This window comes from Haemorhous mexicanus, chromosome 1 (assembly GCF_027477595.1).
Source record: "Haemorhous mexicanus isolate bHaeMex1 chromosome 1, bHaeMex1.pri, whole genome shotgun sequence".
NCBI lineage: Eukaryota > Metazoa > Chordata > Aves > Passeriformes > Fringillidae > Haemorhous > Haemorhous mexicanus.
This window is the reverse complement of record NC_082341.1, coordinates 123708560-123721661: the sequence shown is the minus strand read 5'-3', so window position 1 is coordinate 123721661 and position 13102 is coordinate 123708560.

Genomic DNA, 13102 nt, shown 5'->3' with positions numbered 1-13102 from the left:
TAAGGCAGGTTTGGCAGGAGCTACAATCCCAAGTTTTATTGTATGAAAACTCAGGAAGCTTTTCTTAGGAGTCTGACTTGCTTGGAGGAAATGGTCTTTAGGAATTGATTGGTGAGAATAATGCCAGTTTGTACTGCTGTTAATCAGATTTTACATGAGAATGACTCTACTAGATTTGCACCAAACTAAAACTGATCCAATGTTGTGAGTGAATGAAGCTTTGTGAAATAAAAGTTTTAGTACTGAATGGTAATGGACCAAGGTTGCACCATACCTTGTGCGACCAAGACACACAATGCCAACAACAAAAATTTTGAAACTGAAATGGATCCTTGCGTTTGGTTTTGTAACAAATACTCTGGTGAAGGTTCAGTACCTAAGCAGAAAACAGACTGATGTTTTCTAATGCTAGACCTCATGTAATTTTTTTCCATAAGTTTCCTTGACGTTGGATAAGCTGAAGCTTTACAGGCTTAAATGCTTACTTTCATGAGGAAGCTGTGGATTACTGTTTCTGAGCCAGCAGAGCCAAAAGGTTGGTCCCTCTTGAAGCTGCAGCATACTGGTGTGTGTGGCTTCCTCTGGAGACAGCCAGCTTATCCCTTGAGTGGGTTGGATTCTTGCCCTGCAGCTGAAGGGAACAATGGAATCCTTGTAGTTCTGCTAGCATGATGTCTTGGAAGAACAGGTAAGCTTTGGACATTTATACACAGTCTTACATTTTTGTAGGAAGAAAAAACCAAATGCTCATACTCACTACATCACCTTAACGAAGAAACCTCAGTAGTGCAGCTTCTGTTTGCTTCTGGAGTAAGATGTGCAAAATGGCATTCTTCAGTTTCAGCTTCTGCTGGTGGTGTGGTTTGCTTTCTTAATTTCATTTTCTCTTGTGTTTCATTGCTGTGTGTGTTTTTTGTGAGGTACAGAACTGAAAGGAGCCTTCTGACAGTGCCCACTCTTGGGCTGTATCACCCCAGTGATGCAGTTGCTATTGCAATGGGAGTTCTGTCTACCTGCTACTATGTTTTACAGAAATTTTGGGTTCTAATTTGGGCTTCATTTTAGAGTCCTCTGGATTATTTACCTGACCTCTGATTTCCTGTGTCATCACACCCTCTGATTACAGAGAGAATGGATGTTAACAGCCTTAGTGCAAGCAAGATGGGAACGGGCTGTGTATTGGCTGGCAGTGGTGGACACGTGTGGCTGTCCTGTGTCACCGTCTGAGGGGAAGGGGTGCATTTCTCTTTGGGAGGGAGAATTCTGTTTACTCAGCATCTGCTTCCTTGCCCACCATTGACCAGTTACTTGGTCATAGTTACTCCTTGTAAAAGTGATGTTTGCTGGTTGCAAAACCATCAGAGCTTCGGAGTACCCCTTATAGACTTGTGCACTTTGCTTCAAAATGGTCTGTCCCATAGGTTGAGGAATATTTGCTCAGCTTTCTGTGGGTGTCAGACTTTTACACCAGCAGGCATTAAGTAAAAACAAGCAAACAATTAAAAAATTCTGAATAGGACATACCAGTAAAGCAGAAAAAGAAAAGTCAGAGAAAAGTGCTTATTGAAAACTGCTTCTAGGCAGTGATACAAAGTATCTCAAAAGCCTTTATAGGAACTGTCTGAACAGCAGGAACTATGCCTACGTGTTAGGAGGAAAGGCAGAGTTTGGAAAAGGAATCAGCTTTGTACACTGGAGCGGCTGAATATGTGCTTCCATGTGCATGTAGGGATGAGTTGGTAGCGCTCATCTCGAAGCTGAGCGGTGTGAGGGCGAGCAGCGTCCTTGTTCGCCTGCTTCACACGCTGGCAGCGAGTGTTTGCGGCACCTCGGGCTCCGAGAGCGCTCGCCCCGGCGCTGGGGCTGCGCCGCGCAGCGAAGTGGAAGCGTGAGCTATGCGAATAGCCGGATAAATCAGCCGCCGGCAATTTACAAATGAATGCCACGTTCTCCTCAGCCATACGGAAACGGGGGATCAGCGGTGTCTGGAGGGCCCGTGTCACCAGAAGTAGGCCAGTTTGTGCGTCGTCCTGCGCTGGCAAACGGCCAGGCTTTGTGTGCTCCAGACACCAGATGGGAAGCAATTATGAGTGTGACAAGCGGGTCATCTGGCAGACACTCTGTGGACCTGCTGCTGCATAATTTTTGGCGGGAAGAGGAGAGTTTTTTTTCTTTCCCCTACTCTCCCCCCCCATTTTTTTCTTTTTTTTTCTTTTCTTTTTTTCTTTCATTTTATTGTTGTTGTTAATACAGCATCTTCTTTAGCAAACTTTCAGTGACTGGGTGTGGAGCATCCCGTGTTTGCTGAGCTGATGCTCCTTTTGTGCCTTGTGGTGAGCACTCTGGAGTGCAAGCATTTTCCCCTGGGCCAAGTAAGTGATGGTTATGCTTGTGTTTGTAAATTGTGTAGTTTGTAAATACTGGCCTGCAGTGCTGGCACGGGTGTTTTAGCCACTTGGCCAGCCAAGCCGGGGCAGAAAAGTTCCAGCACAGAACAGGAGAATGAGGGAGCCTGGAAGTTCCTGCAGCATGGACCTAGTTGTCCCACAATGAGAGAGAAATTTCCAATCTCCCTGTAGGGCCAGGTGGAGGGGGTGGACCTTTTGGCAGCTGGGGCCAACATGGGACCTCATCGGTTTGTCCTTTGACCATAGTCAGTGGCCTGTGAAAGGGGAGTTTTGCGAACACGGACAAATCAGCTTAGCTGGCTCCAGCTGAGTGTGACAATGCAGCCCCTCGGCTAAGAGCCTGTTGCTAATTGCATTGGGCAAATGTGCAAAACACATTACATCTTCCATTGCTTTTGTCTGTCTGGCTGAGGGAAAATGGCAAACATGCCCTGGGTCACCCGAGGTCACCCTTCTCAGGGCGCAGTGGAGGCAGCAAAAGTCCAAGCAGGCACAGGGGCTCTGTTGGTCCTGGCCCTGGAGAGGACAGAGAGCCATGGCTGGCTGGCAGCAGATGCCTCTCTCCCCACAAAGCTCCTGAGGAGCTTGGTGACAACATGTGGCATCTGACTCCCCCCCTCAGCAATGGCTCAGGAGCAAACATGGGTGTAAACATCATTTTGAGGGAAGTTTCTCTTCACCTGAAGTTCTTCCATCTCATGTGAATGGCTCTCAACCATGTGCCTGTAAATAGCTGCAGAATTTGAATCCTCTGGAAATCATGTTCAGTAGAACTTTGAGGTCTGGAGCCTCAGTTCAGCTGACATGACACTGTCATTAGTTTTTTGGATGGTCCTGTGCAGGACTGAAAGTTGGAATTAATGATCCTTTCAACTCAGCATATTCTGTGATTCTGTAATGTTTCCTGCTGGTAAACATTTGCCCAGGAGTCATCAGGGTCTGTGTTTATAACCCAGCCTGGCCCTGTGTGGGTCAGAATTGTGTTCCTTGCCCTTGGGGAAGGCAGGAATAAACATGCAGGTTTCTCTCCAGGTTTAAATGAGCAGGTTACAGCAAGGTAAGAAGAGAAATATTTCCCTGAAGAGAATCAGTGGTTGCAAGCACAATTTCAGGGAAGAAGCACCTGCAGCATCTAATCCTGTTCATCTTTCCCAAGGTTTGGTGCCAGGTTCTGTGATAAGGGAGATGTGAGCACCCCAGTTCCAGCCCAGCTCCCTGCCCAATAGCAGCTCAGCTCTGCAGATGGGCAAGCACTGGATCTGGCTGTCAGCAGCAGTCCTTGTCTACCTCATCCTTCTACATCTTTTAAACTCTATTGCTAGATATTGCTTGCATTCATAGCAAGGGCATGCTCTGCAAATGTGTTTGGAGCCAGCTCTGCTAAAACAGTCAAAAACGCAAATAATTAAAAATGTTGAAAAAAATTCACCATGATTCTGCAAGGTCTGACTATGGCAGGATGGGAGAAGAAGATAATACTGATTTAGGTAAAATCTGTAGAGCTAAGCAAGCAAGACCACCTCAAGTGCCAGCAGTACTGAGTGTTGATATTAGGTGTCATGAAATTTGGAGCTGAACCCACAGGCACAGGCCTCTACAGTTCAGGTGGTGGCTGAACCAAAGCACTTGTACCCTGGGAACTTTTTTTCCTATTAGGCATTATTTTTATTTTTTAAATTTAATTTGTAAAATTTTATTTCATTTTTAATTTAAAATCTGAGAAATCATTTGGGAGATGTTTTTATGTGTAGTGACTGGGGACAGAATATTTTCAGGCAGAGCTTGTTGCAATTTTTTGTCTGACAAGGAGTGTGATGGCAGGATAGAAATGACTACTTTGTAGCATAATACTTATGGACCACAGTTTTTCTTCTGTGCATAACCCAGAACAAAAAGCCTTTCTGGCTCTTTACAGAGCATGAATGAAGCTATTAGCTATTGATTTACTTAAGCAATATGACAGCTGCAAAGCAGGCAGAACACAGATCTTGGAGGGAAGAAAGAACTTCAGAAACCTCAATAGATTTGCTCTATAGCAGTGACCTTCATTTGCTCTGTTAGTTGCTGGACTTGTTTCCTTGCTGTGACCTCATACCCAGCAGCAGCCAGCCAGTGATGCTAAAAACTCTGTTTCGGTTTGAGTGAGAAAGGAGGGGTTTGGTTCTGAAAGTCTGGTGAAGGTTTGAAGTGAGCAGGGAGGTGAGGGATGCAGGCACTGCCCCGGCTCTGTGCTGCTCAGTCTGTCCCTGCAGTGCTCACGGGCACACAGGTGCTCTGACAGACCTGGCCTGGAGCCTGTGCAGGGGGAAACTTCTCGGGGTCTCTGGCTGGTCAGAGTGCCCCCAAGAAAGGTTAAAATGTCTCTTTTCCCAGCCCAGCACTTGTAGGAGGAGTCAGAACTCTTCAGTTCTCAGTCTCAAGGTTGTTTATTATATCTTATCTATAAAATGTTTTCTCCTGTCCAGCCAAGGTCCGCTCAGCAGACAGTCTGAGGCACTCTGCCTGCCCCCAGGGCAGTGTTATCTTTTTATACTAAAAACTACGTATACAATGTTTACAATAACTTTCCAATACCTATCACCTGTGTTAGACAGTGAGCTTCTTCTCTAAACCAATCTAAAAGTGCCAACATCACAGCAGAAGATGGAGGCCAAATAGAAGAAGGAGAAAGGCTGGACATGCCCAGATTCCTCCATCTTGCCCCCTGAACCCCCATTCTAAAAACCCTGAAATTCTATTTTTCACCCCGTAATAAATTCACTGTCATTCTACTTAAACTGTCATGGCTTGCATATCTTCATCTGATGTTGGTAACTTGCTCCATGGGTCATAATCAAAACCACAAATGTCTTGGGCTCTGTGTCAGGGTCTCTGAGCCCCCTGGCAGGGGTCTTGGCCATCCAAGACAGCCAGAGGGATGTCCTGAGTTCTGACAGAAACTCGAAAACATTTCATTTTTACTTTCTAAAGTGGCTTAAATCCACACCTGGATGCCTTGTAGCACTGGAAGATATTGATGCATTTGCAGGAATATTTTTCTTAGCACATTGCACTGGTGAAATGTTTTCCATGAGGAATTTTAGTTACTGGACCATGCACTGAGAACCAGCTGTGGTTTGTGCCACCTAAATAAAACCTAATCAGAGACTCAGAGCTGGCTGTTCATGAGGGTGCAGACACAAGGGCTGTTTGTGGCATGATGTCCCTGCCTTGCAGCGTGTGGTGCACAAGCAACCCCGGTGTCCTGAGGTGTACAACCCGTGGGTCACAGTGCACAACCAGCCTGGGCTCTTGGTGACAGGCAGCCTCTTCCTCAGCTGTCTGCAGCCCAAGGTGACACATTTTTTCAGTTTTATTCAAACTGTTTCCAACATATGATGGAGGTCCTTTCGTTTCCCAGTGTGTGACATCAGCCAGGAGTCTGTGCCTGTGCCAGTTATCAAGATGCAGCAGCCTGGATAATAGCTGTGTGCATTCGCCCTGATTACATGGACCTTGTGCTATTTCCTCATGGGACATGAAAGGAAATAAAGCAGTGCTTCTGCAGTGGGTGGTGGTGGTCTGTGGTAGAGTTGCTGGCAGGGAGAGGGTGACGCCAGATGTCCCCTGGCTTGGTGCCCCAGCAGGACACAGCTATGCTGTCATGTGGGAGTGGGTGCTGAGCCACAGGGGGAAGTGTGTGTGCGCTAGTGGGTGGTTTTGTACAGCACCTACCCTCTGTGCAGCAAGTGTGAGGCAAGAACTCCTTGATCACGTGAAGTGTTTCTCTGTAAGGCAGCTGTTGTGTCCTGTGTCACAGAGGGCTGTTGCAGGGCTCATGTGTGTGCTACTTTCTCTCTGAACTAATCTGCTTAAACTAACAGCCCTCCAGCTGGGAGCACAACTAGATGCTGAGGAGGTTACTTGGGAGTTTTCCTTCTGTTGTGGGTTCTGTGGCAGATCTACTAAAAGGGCTTTGGTGCTGACCTGATGATTTCTAGAGACAAAAGTGATTGCAACAGTCAGGGTGACCTGACTGTTGCATAAAACTGGCTCCATAATCTCATTTATCTCTAACTTCACCCCAAACATCTGTTGAATAGTCTGCTATGGTGCATCAAAAAAGAGATTAGAGGACAGAGGGTTTTTTACCATTTGTCAGATCCTGGAAAAAAGAAGTGTTCAAATTTCCTTGAGTTCTTTGCAAAAATATTGCTCCCCCTGGAAAGGATCAGGTCCAAAACTGTGAGCAACTAAACACAGACTGTGCTGAAGCTTGCACTGCTGGGTCCCTTTTGTGAAGGCAAGTGTTCTCCTCTGGTGTGAAGTGAGCCCCCTCCTCTGGAGCCTGTGGAGAGGGCTTCCATGGCAGCAGGGCAAAGTCCCAGAGGTTAGGACTGGTCAAAGCCTCCTTCAGCATTTTGATGACTGCATCATGTTCTGGCTTTGTGTTTCAGGTGAACTACTGGGAACTGAGCAGTCCATGGGCTGTCAGGAGCTGGGCGCTTTATGCTCGTTCTGAGTTTTGAAACTTACTTTTCCCCATCTTGTATTAACAGCCAATGTTGAAGTGTTCAGCTCAGTGGATGTGATGCAATTCTGCAACTTTTTAAATACATGTAGGTTTATCACAGCAGAGCAGTTTTATACCCTATTTTTAGGCACTTGGATTAGCTGGAGTAGATTTTTATTTTGTCGATGTCTGCTTTTAGTGAGGCTTTAAATGTTTTGCAGAACAGCAATTTGCAAGCTTGCTAATACTGACATTCTCCTGAGAGAACTGCAGGCATCTATGAGTCAGAAGGTAATGGTGCCAGCCAGGTTTGCTGGTGACACAGGGAGAGATGTGAAGATGAAGCCTGTGTCTAAGCAAAGCAGCATTTACCTCTGCACACCTGGGTGCTTGCCTGCCTCTCTTCTCCATTAGAGGATATCCAGAAAGGAAGGGCAGGGATTTCCCATCCTGTGGGAAGAGCATCCAGCACCCTCCTACATCCCTGCAGGGTTTCTGGAGGGTGAGGCACTCCCAAAACCTGGTTATGGACCTGGACAACCCAGCGGGGCACCCTGAAGGCTGAGAAAATCTGTGAAGCTGACTTGGTGTCAGAGCTGTGCTCTGTGTCAGGACAGTGCTGGTGTGTGATGTTTGCACTGGTAACTCATACAACACTCCAGATGCCTGCTGGGGGCTGCTGTGTAGTGGCAAGGCTGCTGTAAGCCAGCTGCTCTTGGCTAAAAACAGCAATTGTGTTAGTAAGCCCTGTCTCTTGCTTTTGCACAAGGGCTGCTATCAGCTGGAATGTGCAGGCTTCCTCTTCACCTTGCTATCTGTACAGAGCTGCTGGTGCCAGCTTTAGCAACGGGACTGGGTGAGGAATGGTTTACCTGACCTTTGATTGATGGGGCTGAGGCTGCTGACCCCCACAGTGCTTGGATACAGAGTGTCTCCACCTTTACTGATCGTGCTGGCTAAGCTTTCATTGCACAAGTGTCCCTAGCCCAGCAGCAGGAAGGTGTTTGTGACCCTGGGAGCTCAGGCTGAGGGTGTGTGCTGCAGAGAGGCCCTTGATGTGTCCAGCTGCCGTGGCTGGTGGGGCCAGAACCCGTTCCACATGTTTGTTACAACTTTTGTGCAAGCATTGACCTGCCCTCCCTGGCCTGAGGAGATGTGGGGGGCTGGCTGTGACACAGCTGGGAATGTCATGAGCCACAGGGGAAGGCAGAATGGGGTGAGTGCTGCTGCTCCATGGGGTCCACAGGCAGGCACTGCGTGGCTGTTTCCCACTCCCCACCTACAGGGAGCACTGATGGGAGCAGGGGGGGTGCTGGAGTGCTGGCAACCAGAGCGTGGCTGCTTTGCACAGCTGGGGTGACTCCCCTGTCACACTGTCTCATTTCTTCAGCTGGTGAAGGTCAGGGAAGGAAAGGCATTGCCTGAGGCACTGCACAGCCACGGAGCATCTCTGCTTTCCACATGGAGACTCTGTGTTTGGGGAGAGCCTCGTGCCTGGCTCCAAAACAGCCTCACAGCCAGAGCTGTGCATCAGTCAGGTGTCAGCTGAGGGGTGTGCAGCAGTCACAAACAAATGTCCCCTTGCAGCCCTGCATGATGGATCACAGCAACCTTCCTTCACAGCCTTGCCTGCCCCACATCAGCTTTGCACAGACCTTTGTCTTTGCTGCCCGTGGCTGCTGCACTGAGGCACAAGAGCCCAGCATGTCAGCCACTGGGAATGTCCATGTCAAAGGGTTTGTCCATGGAGGAAAATTATTCGAGGCTTATTTCTTATTCTTTTTATTTCCCCCTGGAATATTTGTGTCTCTTCAGCTAATGGGATGACCCACTTCCAGTATGTTGTTGTCAGCTAAATAACTTGGTACTTCTATCTGTAAATTATTTTATAAAATTGTTATCCAGCCTTGGATTTTTTAATATATTGTAATTGAGACTAAATGAATAGACGTTGTTAATAATCTGAATGTTGATGAGCATCATTTATAGGAGTTCATTATAGATAAGTAATGTGAAACCCAATCTGGACTATAGTGACCAGTTCTGGGCCCCTGCAACATAAGAAAGATTTGGATGTGCTGGAGCAAGTCCAGAGGAGGGTGGTGAAGATGCTCAGAGGGCTGGAGCACCTCTCCTATGGAGAGAGACTGAGAGAGTTGGGGCTGCTCAGCCTGCAGAAGACTCGACTCCTGGGAAACCTTAGAGCAGCATTCCTAAAGGGAGCTACAAGAGAACTGGAGAGGCACTTTTGACACAAAGACAGATAGCACAATGGGGAATGACTTTAAACTGAAATAGGCTAGGTTTAGATTAGATATTAGGGAGAAATTCTTTACTGTGGGGTAGTGAGGCACTGAACAGGTTGCCCAGAGAGACTCTGGATGCCCCATCCCTGGAAGAGTTCCAAGTCAGGCTGGTTTTTTGCAAGCTGGTCTAGTGGAAAGTGTCCTGGCCATAAGAGGGGCTTGGAACTAGATGATCTTTAAGGTCACTGCCAAAGTGGGCTGTAGTTGCTGAAGTTTTTGCTATGTTTACTGTGTTCCTTGTTACTAAGGACACACCTTTGGTGAGGAGACTGTTGTTTCCTGAGCCCCACCTCTGGTGGTGCTGGCACAGCGCAGGCAGAGTGTCTGGTTTCGCAGCATCAGCTCCCGACACGGCTGCCCCAGGGCTCACTTCACCCAAAAGTGCCTTGTCAGACACAGGAATGAAGAACTCTGCATGCTGCGGGGGCCTTTGCATGTCTCTTCTGCTTTATGGTCCAGTGAACCCCATCCTCCCCCAAAAAGGGAGCATCAGACAAACAGATTGTGTGCTACCTTTGCTGTTTCCCTGCTATGCAAAACGTGACGGCTCAGTAGGGAAATATCAGTCTAAAATAAAGCAGAGTCAAATGTTAGGCAGGTGAATCTGCAGGACAGGAGGTCTGATGTGGTGACACACCTGGCTGGCACCGAGGGCTGCCAGCAAGTGTCTGCATTGATCTACCTCCTTTAGAACAGCTCTGAGGCCCTGTACTACTCCACAGGGCTTATTAATTAAAGGCTGTAAAATAGGATGTCTCTTTTAGTAGGGACCCCAACCTGATGGCTAAGAAGAGGCACTTCATTCACATTGCTTCCATTTCATCCTGAATTGTCCCCATTTGGTCTAAATTCCTGGGGTTTTTCTGGGCCTTCATCTCACTGAATTGAATATTAAACTCTTTTTTTTTCCCTTCTAAATACTTCAGTTTTTATATTAGTGATATGTGTGCTCATATATTTAAATAAAGGGTTCTGCCACTTAAAAAAAGTTTTGAGTACCACATAGTTTAGGGACAGGGTCGAGAGAGTCAAAGAGCCTACAGCTCCAGGAACATTGGGGCTGGAAAAGGCACGTCAAGGTGATCCCAGCAGGACCCCAATATTGCTGCTCCTACGTCTTTCTCATCTGGAGCACCCATGGGGATGCTCAGTCCCTGTGACAAGATGCCCTGAGGGTTAGGTTTCGGATTCAGAGATCTACAGAACCTACAGCTCCAGGGACATTGGCACTTGAAAAGGCATTGCAAGGGTACCAGGCAGGGTGCCACCATTGCCAGCTCCACCTGGCACCCTTAATCTGTGCCACCTCTGGCTCAGGGTCAAGCTGCCATTGGGGTTAGGTTCGGGTTAGGGTTGAGAGAGTCAAAGAGCCTACACCTCCAGGAGCACTGGGGCTGGAAAAGGCATGCCAAGGTGATCCCTGCAGTACCTCAATATTGCTGCTTATATTTTTTTCTAATCTGGGCCACTTGATTTATTCTGAGGATTTCCCACAGGATTCTTCCCCGTGCCAATCAGGTTGGGTGGGAACACCCACTCACGAGAGGCAATTTGGTCACAAGTTTGGCAGAAGGGAATCTCTAAAAAGTAATGGATGGTTTCCCCTGGACAGGTTGGAAGAGGTGGTATTACAATGGCTGGACAAAATGTCCAAGAAGCCAAGGGTAGAGAAATGTAATATGAGCCTGAGCACACCCCCTTTAATTGGCACAGGCAGGGAAGAAAGCGTGCTAAACAAAAGAGAGAAACTGAAAACTCTGCTCCCTTGAGGCGTGCAGGAGAGCAGCAGCTGTGTTGGTGGATGCTGGACAGCTCACTGGTAATGGAAACTGAGACATCTGTTGATGGTAGCTCCTGGACCCCAAAGCAAAGTGCTAACATTTTCGGTGGACACTGGGGCTCAGGTGTCAGCCCTGACTAAACAAGATGCCACCACCTGAGAAGCTGTCCCACCCTTGCTTGTAGTGAATGTGTTGGGGTGTCACAGCCAGCCACTACCACTGCAGTTATTCTTATGTTACTGGGAGAAGAAGGTACCATAATTGTTACCATGGCAACAGGGGACTTCCTTTTAAGTTTACTGGGAGTGGATGTTTTGGAAGGGAGAGCTTGGCATGACAATGTGGGGTGCCAGTGGTCCTTTGGAACCACCAACCACCAAGTTAGACTGTTGCAGATGGCCCCAAATCTTCCCCCTTCAAAACTTAAAGATGTCAAACCCTAATAACTGCCCTTGGGGGTCTGGGAGGGAGTTGCCCCAGTCCTAAAGGATGTGAAAAAATGGGAAATTGTTATCCCCACTCACTCAGCTTCCAGTTCCCAGTATGGCCAGTGTGAAAACCAAATGGTAAGATAGATTAACTGCAGACTGCTGCCACCTCAGTGCTGACACAGACCCCTTACCAGCAGAGGTACCAAACATCACTGAGCTCACAGCCCCCACCCAGGAGCAGGCACACAAGGTCATGACCACTCCTGATATTAAAGACATGTTTTGTATGATGCTATTGCAGCAAGGGGACCAACATCAGTTTGCCTTTGTGTATGGGGGCGACCCTGTATCTTTACAGGGCTTCCTCAGGGCTACAAGCATTCACCCACCTTAGCTCACTGTGTGCTGGCAAAAGAATTGGAAAAGATACCAGTGGAGTGAAGGTTTACCAGGACACTGCTGATAGACTCACAGGAGGTAATCATAAGTAGGAGACTGGGACTAGCCAGAATGACATCATTACTCACCTCAAAGGTTTAGGGTTTAGCTGCTCACTTGTGAATCATCTCTCGAGTTAATGCTGAGATTCTGAAAACTTTGCATAGATAATAGTGTCTATTTGGCATCTGTATTGTTTGTAGAGTTTCTTATCAGGGGTCTCATCTGACAAATCTGACTTGTTTCAATTTTTGTGTGTGCAAGTTCTGACATTGCAACTTTTCTGACTGGGTAACTTGCAGAAGTAAAATTATTCTGCTGATGTCAATGTTTGAGTTTAAATATTTTCTGTATAAGGTTTGTGGTATTCCCTCAAATAGTGATATGTCTGTCATTGACTCTTCTGGCAACCCTACTTGCTACAGGACCTGTAAAATGAGAGCAAAAGGGGAAGAAAGGCGAGTAAGGCATACCTGAGGTGGTTTTTTCATGCATCATTAGGAATTATTTTATATACTAGCCCAGTCTAAATTCACTACAGTTTATTTAAATAAAGTGGTATGCAAAGTAATTATGCATCTTTTAGTGAGTAGCTCTGTCACAAAGATGGTTTTGAAATGGTGGGGAGAAATTAGAAATCTTTTTTTGGGGGGAAATGAATTATAAATGGCTGTAAGTGGGATGGGCTGTCATCATGCAGTCTCTTTATTCCAGATCAGTGCCCTAGTCAGTCTCTAGTTCTGGGGAACACCAAATCATAAATGGACATGAAACATGTCTGAAAAAATGCATCTTCTCACAGATGTTATAAATTATGACATCAGGCTTGTGTCTGGTAGTGCCAGAGGCAATGCCTTTGGCTGCACAAGTAACAGCTTGTGTCTTTGGTGGAAAAATGGTAAAGTTCACTTATTTTTGTAATCGCTCTTTCACATTTTTCTGACGGTGCACTGGAGTCAACCTAATGCAGCTTTCTGTACAACTTCACCTGGAAAATATGTTGCACATCCACATCCTCTTCCATACTCATGCTGGTATTTTTAATGCACAGCTAAAGATCAGGTATTCCCATATGAGTTCCCAGCAGAGGCCAGGTCCTGGAAAAAATCTGTGGCAGCTCCTGTGGTGTGGACACTCACCAAGAGGACACTCCCTGGCTGCTCATACTAAACATAGTCTGTAATGGAAGAGCCAGAAATGTGGCAACTTTTCACCAGAGCTGTGTGACTATGGGCAGTGTGGCAGG